Below are 8888 nucleotides of genomic sequence, written 5' to 3'. Positions count from 1 at the left end.
ATATCCTCGAGCACCTAGTTCACCCTTTCAGTCTGACCATCAGTCTATGGGTGGTATGCCGAGCTTCTGAGAAGACGAGTACCCAAACACTCCTGGAGTTTCTCCTAGAAACAAGAGACAAAAACTAACCCTCTATTAGAGATGATGGTGAGAGGAACTCCATGTAGGGTCACAATCCGATCAAAGTATAACTCCGCATACTTCTTGGCATTGTATCTAGTGTCCACTGGAAGGAAGTGGGCAGACTTGGTGAGACGGTCCACAATGACCCAAATAGAATCAAAACCAGAGGAGGTGTGGGGTAAACCCATAATGAAATCTAGGGAAATATCCTCCCATTTCCAAATAGGAATGGGCAAGGGCTATAGATATCTAGGAGTACGCATATGATCTGCCTTGACTCTACCACAAGTGTCACACTTCGCAACGAACTAGGTGATATCTTGCTTTATGTAGGACCACCAGTACAGTTTGCGTAGATCATGGTACATCTTGTTGCTACCAGGGTGGATAGACAGCTTGGAATGATGGGCTTCTTGCAAAATCTTTCTTTTCAGCTCTTCATTGGATGGAACCACCAGTCTATTCTTGTATCTCATGACTCCTAGTTCATCAATGCTAAAATGAGGTCCACGTCCTTCAGCTAGCAACTTCTTGATGTGAGGAATCTCTTCAGGGTCTTCCTTTTGTTCCCGAATAATTTGCTCCAGCAACTCTGAGGTCAATGCAATCTGAGCTAACACCTCTATGTGGTGAAGTGACAAGGGTATTTCCTCAACCTGATGTGACTTACGACTTAAGGCATCAGCTACCACATTGGCTTTTCCTGGATGATAGTGGACTTCCAAATTATAATCCTTGATCAACTCTAACCACCTCCTTTGCCTCATGTTCAACTCAGACTGAGTGAAAATATACTTAAGGCTCTTGTGGTCAGTGAAGATATGCACTTTGTTGCCCAACAAATAATGCCTCCAAATCTTCAGAGAGTGAACTACAGCAGCTAGCTCTAAATCATGGGTAGGGTAGTTCACCTCGTGCTTCTTTAGTTGGCGCGAAGCATAAGCTATCACACGCCCCTCTTGCAAAAGCACACACCCCAATCCCGTCTTCGAGGCATCACAATAAACATCAAAGGGCCTCTCAATATCAGGTTGAGCCAATACAGGAGCAGTGGTCAGAAAAGTCTTCAGGGACTGAAAAGCTTCTTCACAAGCTGAACTCCAAACAAACTTAGCTTCTTTCTGGAGCAGCTTAGTCATGGGCTGGGCTATCTTGGAGAAATCAGGGATGAAACACCGATAGTATCCAGCTAGCCCAAGGAACTGATGGATCTGGTGTACAGACCTAGGAGACTTCCAATCTAATACATCTTACACCTCGCTGGGATCCACAGAAACACCCTCGGGTGTCAACACATGTCCCAAAAACTGCACTCGATCTAACCAAAACTCGCACTTGCTGAATTTAGCATACAGCTAGTGCTCCCTTAGTCAAGTCAGGACTATTCGGAGGTGACAGGCATGCTCTTCATCATTATTGGAATAGATCAAAATGTCATCGATAAATACTACCACAAACTTATCCAACTCCGGCATGAAGACTAAGTTCATCAGGTACATGAAGAAAGCCGGAGCATTGGTGAGACCAAAAGACATCACTAGGTACTCATACAACCCATACCTAGTAGAGAAAGCTGTCCTTGGTATATCCTATGGCCTGATCTTGATCTGATGGTAGCCCGATCGGAGATCTATCTTCGAGAACACCTTGGCACCAGCTAACTGATCGAACAAAGTATCTATGCGGGGCAAAGGGTACTTGTTCTTAACTGTTACCGCATTGAGGAGGCGGTAATCCACACACATCCGCAGAGTACCATCTTCTTCTTCACAAAAATCATGGGACAACCCCATGGTGAAGAACTTGGGCGGATGAAACCCTTGTCCATCAACTCCTCCAGTTGTTTCTTCATTTCTGCCAGTTCTCTCAGAGCCATGCGGTATGGATGCCTAGAGATAGGAGCAGTACCAGGCTCAAGCTCAATGGAGAATTCTACCTCACGGTCCAGTGGCAATCTAGGAAGATCTTCAGGGAAAACATCTGGGAACTCACATACTACTAGAATGGAGGTAAGATCAGGAACGGCTTCAGCATGGGTAGCAACAGGTAAGACCGGTTCTGAGGGTACGATGAGAGACATCCTATCCTCAAAAGAAGGAAGCCGTACCTCTACACTTCTTCTCCTCATATCCAATACTACCCTATACACCCATAACCAGTTCATTCCAAGAATAGCATCAATGCCTTGCCCCAACATTATCATAAACTGTAGACGGTAAGTGTGGGTGGCTAATACCAAACTTACTGTATCCATATGGGTGTTGATGAACATCTGAGAACCCGTAGTACAGATCTTATAGGCATACGGCATAGCCAATAGTGATAAGTTGTGCCGCTCTACAAACCCCATGCTCATAAAGGAATGCGATGCACCAGAATCAAACAACACCAAAGCTGGATGGGATTCGATGGTAAACATACTAGCCATAACTATCTCCTACTGCACAGCTTGCTGAGCATCCGTGAAGTGCACCTGACCAGATCTACTGGGCACCTTCCTCTTGATGAAAGTCCTCTTAATAAGCCTGGAATTTGTAGATGGCTGAGATGACTGAGTTGCCTGCTGCTGAGGACACTCCCTGGCATAGTGGCCATCCTTGCCACACTTGAAACAAGCACCAGGCTTGTTCCCAAATCCCTGATGAGGTGGGACCTGCTGTTCCTGAGCCTACTGGGGCTGCACCTGCTGCTGAGGTGTCTTGTACTGAGTAGCAGAAGTCTACGATGTCTGCTGGGATGACCGGAATGGAGGCCCACCGGATGGTTGATAGGGCCCCCGCCTAACAATTTGCACCTTCTGAGTATGAGGATGGCTGGAGGATCCAACTACCACCCGCTTCCACTTCCAATCTACCTAAGATGCCCGCTGAAAACCCTCAAGAGCAATGGCGGTGTTCATTAGTGCCCCAAAGGTCTGATAGTTCCCCAGGTATAGTTTCTCCTAAAGAGTAGGAGTGAGACCGCGAAAGAAGCGATCCCTCTTCTTGTCATCCGTGTCCACCTGACTACCAGCATACTGAGCCAAGTGGTTAAACTGGGTCACATACTCCATTACCGTCCTACTCCTCTGACACAGCTCCATGAACTCGGTCACCTTCTGGTGGATAACACCAGCAGGTATGAAGAACTCACGGAAGGCGGTGGAGAACTCCTGCCATGGTGCCGGGTGATCCAGCAGCTCCGCAGCCTAGAAAGTCTCCCACCAGGCACTTGCGGACCCCAAAAGCTGCTGGGACACAAAATGCATCTTCTGCTCGTTGGCCACTCTGAGCAGTCGAAACTTCTGCTCCATCGTGCGAAGCCAGTGCTCTACCTCCAACGGATCGTCCGATGGTGTGAACATGGGCGGGTGGGTCTTGAGGAAGTCCTGGTAAGAGGACTGCCCCTCAGGACGGTGAGCACCACCCCCATTCCCACCGTTGCCCCTAGGTACTCCATGGGCGAGACCCGCGATGGCCTGTGCGATAATCTCCATGGCACGAGCTGTCTCCTGCTGAGCAACGGCTAACTCCTGGCGAGTAGCCAACAACTCCACCATGACCTCCGCGTCGGACAGCGGCGGAGGCGGTGGTGGTAGCGGGAAAGGATGAGGAACCAAAGGTGGAACCACCCGAGCTCCCTCGTTGTCATGCTCAAAGGCCCGAGCACTGTCACCATGGCCCTCGTTGGCCGCTCCCAAACTGGTGCTCCCACGTCCGGACCTCAGATTCATCTGTAAGAGAGACGAACCATCCATTAGGACACCTTCCCGATCAGGATCCAGGGATTAAAGAAATGGCAGCACATTTATTAAAGCATTCATTAAGTTAGTTCTACCAATTTACTACTTTCATTATACGTGAAGGGGGATTCCTAGTTCAAGTAAGATGCTATTATATGATGCATGCTTCGACCTATACGTTCACTCAAGCCGAAATATAGCGGCGTTCGTAACATTTTCGGCACATCGCACACTCACTTTCCGTATACTAAGCGATTTCTTACGTCACGTAAGTTAGTGTACCTATAGAAAACTGATTAAATAAAACCAGTGCTGCTATCCTAGATACACCATATAGTTAGGGCATTATACTTATATAACTCACTTAATCGCATCCTATTTTTCGCAAACTTTTGTTGGTCAAACTTTTAGTTTTGTAAAAGAGTGAGGAAACTTGTGACCATTATTGGCTCTGTACCAACTATGGCAGAACCACCCGAAATAGCGTACTTACGGAGGCGCTCGGCTTCCATCAGACACAAAGCACCCCGAAAGCAACTACAACGAGCGGTGTCCGTTGGGCACACCCCGAGGGAGAACCCGAAAGATCCACATTTTTCCCAAGGATCCAATAATGAAAACGAGTTACAACACAAGTCCATCTCATACATTAGAGTTTTCTTAGAAAGTACATTATTACAATACCAAATACAGAGTGCGGAATGATAAACAGCAGAATATTAAAAGATAACATCTAGCGATAAGATAACGAGGATTTTGTCTGAGTCCACCAGAAGAATCCTCCACACAAGGTACTCCACAAGCATCACCTGAAATAGGGGTAAATAAACCCTGAGTACACAATGTACTCGCAAGACTTATCTGACCAGTGGGAATACTTTCCTGACTCCAAGGAATATGCTAGGCTTTATGGTTTGCTGGTTCTCTTTTAGCAAAAAAAACAATACTAATAGTGAGTCCTTATTGATACATTATTATCATCAGCCGTATTAAGTTTTTATCTAGTCAATCTATATAAGCACCTGTTCTACTTTCTAGCAAGAGTTGAGCAATCAATACTATTCCTTCTCCTTTTTCCACTTATAGTTCTTACTACGGTGCTAAATCATAGACAAGCCGTACCGGATAACCCGGTGATTCACGAATCAATGTGCCCAGTTGGGTGCCCTAAAGACACACGCCCTGCTTGTACCCTAGGAACAAGCAGGACTAACCCACCACTCTCCTGTCCCGGGTGTCTAGGTCCCCGTCCAAACTTGGACTCCAAGCCCCCGCCTCTGAGTCCCGGACTTAGTGCGGTGCAAGGACCTCCACCACCTCCTCTTCCCATCAGTCGGTCCGGAAAGAGCCAGATCTGTGACAAGAGAGTAGCAAGTCTTCCCTGCGCCCATACCTAAGTATGTGCTCGGGACAATAATCTGTGACTTGCCTAGAGTCATATGCAACGACCGGTTCTTAATCGACACAGATAGAGAAAAAGTGTAACCGGGCCATGCCCTGTTGGCCGTAGGACACAACCCCTCACACCCACCAGTACCAAATCCACATCCCTGTCCGGTCACCATTTTCCTTTCCATTATTTCACCATGATATCATAGTTTAATCACCTATTTGCGAGTAACAGCAGGTTACTCACGCTACCAACATCCTGAGCATAACAACTACTCGACCTATACTAGTAGGACTCATGGTGGATATATTTATGCATATAGTTTCCATAAAATGCCTATAACGTAAATGCAGATCATATAATATATTCAGTGACCATTTAAAAATAGGGGTTATGCACCGGGGCTTTCCTTGGGCAGGTGCCGGGTCAGCAAAGTCAGTACCAACAGGCTCCTAGGCTCCCTCCTATGCGAAGAGCTCCTCCTTGTACTCCTCGATCACCTCGTCGTACTCTGGCTCACCGACGGGTACGAAGTCTACCTGTTCGTGATCTACATAAAATGATGATGCAATGATTAACACTACAGCAACAGAAATTCTCAATGCAAAAGTACCCCTATTAAACTACTAAGTGATATCTACCCACTAAGGTCTAAGCTACGTACCAGCACTACTATCAAGTATGAACGTGTCATACATTCTCACGGTGACTACGGATACTCCTACTCCTAATGCCAGTTTACGATACATACACTAAAGCAAGGATAATAACTACACCATTTAAACGACTCGCTCTACGGTTACCAATTTTATAGCAAGTATATAAAGGTCTAAGGACACTACTGTAACAATTTCGAAGCTAAAGCTATTGTCGGTTCACCACAACAATTCTTGCAATTATTGATTGATATAATTCTAAGCTTTGTATCTAAATCTTATGGGCCTACCATCCTAACAGCTAATGGTGAACTAACTATACTTAACAGGTAGATGACATTTTTGCGATCCTAACAAACTTAGTTTCGCTATTTTTGGACAACCATGCAATTTAATACGATTTATCGAAGTTGGATTCATAACATAAAATAAATAAGCATTTCTAATTCTCGGAAATAAGGAAAACCGAAACCTCAGTCGTCGGCCCACAACGCATGGCTCGGCCCAGCGCTCCCTCCCGCCCACGCACGACAGTAGGCCTTTGCGCGGCCCAAGCGGAGGCGCGGCCTAGCCGGCCAACGGCCCACGGCGGGGACGGCCCGCGCGTGAAGGTGACTAAGCACGGGCACCCCCAAACTATAATGAATTCGCAACCAACTCTAAGTCACTATTTCATCAGTCTACGCTTTTACAACAGCACCCTCCGAACTATTTGTCCTCTCCCCGGCGATGCCCCTGCGGCCACCCGCGCCCACCGACGCGACGGGACTGGCACCGACGATCCACGCCGGCCACCCCAGCCCTCCCCTACCAAAATAATGAGCCGACACTCACCTATGCATGAACGCGAAGCATAGGGCAGAGACACATGCACTGAGATGTCGCAGCGGGCTCGGACCACGATGGCGGGCACCCTGCAAGTACGGCGGTGCTGTTCCAGTGAACATCAGCACGGCCGGGGCAAAACAAGTAGTGGACGAGCACCAGCGACTCACCACGGAACCGAAAGGCGCGAAGGATTGATCGGAGATGGCTCAAGCCGAGCCGGCCACGTGCGCGCGATGAGTGCGGCAGAGCATGGCAATGGCACAGCCACGCCTTGGGCTGCACTACGGTGGTAGGGCCTAGGCTGTGGTGAGCATGGTGACAACCTACTGGAGGGGAGCCTAGTAGCCTAGGAATTGGACCGAGCTGCGTTGGTGGCGATGATAACCGACAGCGCAGGCACTCCTGGTCTTAAGGACCCGGAAACTCGCCTTTTCAAAATTAGGACCTATGGCAGAGCTACAGTCGGCTATGCGGGGTCGGTAGGGCAGCAAGCTACCTAGTGGAGTCGGAAACGTGCTCAATTTGAAATGAGGCGCTGCTACCACGGTGAATTTGATGAAGTCATCATGGCGGGCATGGAGACAGCGGTGGTAGGGGAGGTCATGGCATGGCATGGCTCATCTGCGGATGTCAACGCAAGGTACCAATGTGCCTGGCCATGGGGAGCATCAGGACGTGCTCTAGACAGCCGTTCGCACGCCCGCTGTAGCAAAGCGACGAGACGTGTCCTAGCGCCGCAGCGGGTAGTGCCAGCCACGGACACCGCGACGTGATGCCGAGGTGACGGTGAAGCAGTCAGTTTTCCAGCGCGCAAGCAGCCAAGGAAGTCAATGGCGTGTACCGAGCATAGCCGCTAGCGATGCGAACGCGGGACCCGGTGCAACAACGACCACAGTGGGGCAGGGCAAGGCGCTGGCAGAGCACAGCCGGCGGCCAGGGCGCAACGCGTTGGCTGGCGAGGCGAGCAGCAGCGGGCCAGTGGTCGCAGGCGGGCAGGACGCACAGGTCATGCGCGCGCATGGCGCAGTGAGCGCAGCCGGGCGCGGCGGTGGGTTCTGGCCCGCGCGGCATAGCGCGTTGGCAAGCGGGTGGTGACCGCGCTCAAGACTCAGTTAGGGACCATGCACGGTTTTTAAAGCAGTTAGAAAACGCGTATGCCGTGTTCCAAACGCTAAGCTAATTGCTAGATGCACAAAGGGGTACAGCGAGTCATCAAACACAGTCGCGACATTACGCTACTCCTTAAGCCAATTGTTCTACAAATAATGCCAAAGATGGCTTCATCGACCTCATCAAAAACTGATGCGGAGGACGTCGATTCGAATGGTTTCGCGTCGAATCCCAAACCCGACCCCCGAGACGTACTCGCTAGCCATCCATGTCTTCAATCACACATTTTTTATCACCATTCACAAAACGTTTTATAACATTTTGTTCTAACAAGAATTCGATTAGGATAATAAACACGTTATGTGACACGAAACATAACATTTGCTTTCCCATTTCGTAAAAATGTTTCAATGCCAAACATTGATTATAAAGCCTATCATACACATATGCACATAATTCAGATGCTTACGAAATATTTCAGCAAAACATTACAATGTAACACCAAGGTGTTACATGCAGCTACCTCCATCAATAATGACACGTGCACGACGATCGCTGATAACAAAGAAAATCTAGAACAAGTTATGGCGTTGTAGCTTCTCAGGTTGCTAGACTTGTGAGCTGAGCACGCTGTACAATGATGCTCCTATAGGCCACCGTGGCCTCGTCACCAAGGACTTCACCGTCCTCCTCATCTGCATCTCGGTCTTCTTCATCCTCAATGTCAGAGGTGCTGATGTAACCATCTTCTGTAGCAATATATGCCCACGGACTTGGACAGTCCTTCTGCACATGGCCAATGCCATGGCAGCGGTGGCACTGAATGCCCAAAGTGCGTCCCGTCGATACAACGAATGAGGAACTCTTAGTAGGCATCTGCAAAGAATTTTTACCTAAATCTGAAGGTCGTGTAGGAGGTGCCTTAGGTGTAGCGGAAACTCCAGAGGCTGTTGGTCGCTTGCTCGCTGGTGGAGGCGCCCGAAAAGTGGTTGGCTTGGTCAGCCCCGAAGATGGTGCCGAGCATGGTGTGTATGTGGTGGTGCTGACCTTGCTCTTGCTC

The sequence above is a fragment of the Miscanthus floridulus genome, chromosome 2 (assembly GCF_019320115.1).
Source record: "Miscanthus floridulus cultivar M001 chromosome 2, ASM1932011v1, whole genome shotgun sequence".
NCBI lineage: Eukaryota > Viridiplantae > Streptophyta > Magnoliopsida > Poales > Poaceae > Miscanthus > Miscanthus floridulus.
The sequence above is the reverse complement of the archived record's forward strand: the minus strand, read 5'-3'. Positions refer to the sequence as shown.